The sequence below is a fragment of the Hyperolius riggenbachi genome, chromosome 8 (assembly GCF_040937935.1).
Source record: "Hyperolius riggenbachi isolate aHypRig1 chromosome 8, aHypRig1.pri, whole genome shotgun sequence".
NCBI lineage: Eukaryota > Metazoa > Chordata > Amphibia > Anura > Hyperoliidae > Hyperolius > Hyperolius riggenbachi.
Genome location: NC_090653.1, coordinates 271677753 through 271678048, shown reverse-complemented (window position 1 = coordinate 271678048; position 296 = coordinate 271677753).

Here is a 296-nt window from a genome sequence, read left to right as displayed (position 1 = left end):
CATAAATTTGCACTTGAAATTTGCATAATCCTGCATCATTTAGGAATGATCTGTATCCCATTGACCATCCCAGCCCTGCTTCCACCCTCCAGTCACAGATGAGCCACCCTCATCAATTTATATCCTCCTCCCTGGATGACAGTTCAAATGCCTTTCCAGCCACAGCTCAACCATCCCCACCAACTTATACCCCCTTCCCATTCTCTAGTCTAGTCACAGCTAAACCTCTAGCTTACAACCACCCCCCCCAATGGTGGGCTACCCACTCCCCAGAGACAGCTCTGCTCAGCAGGCAG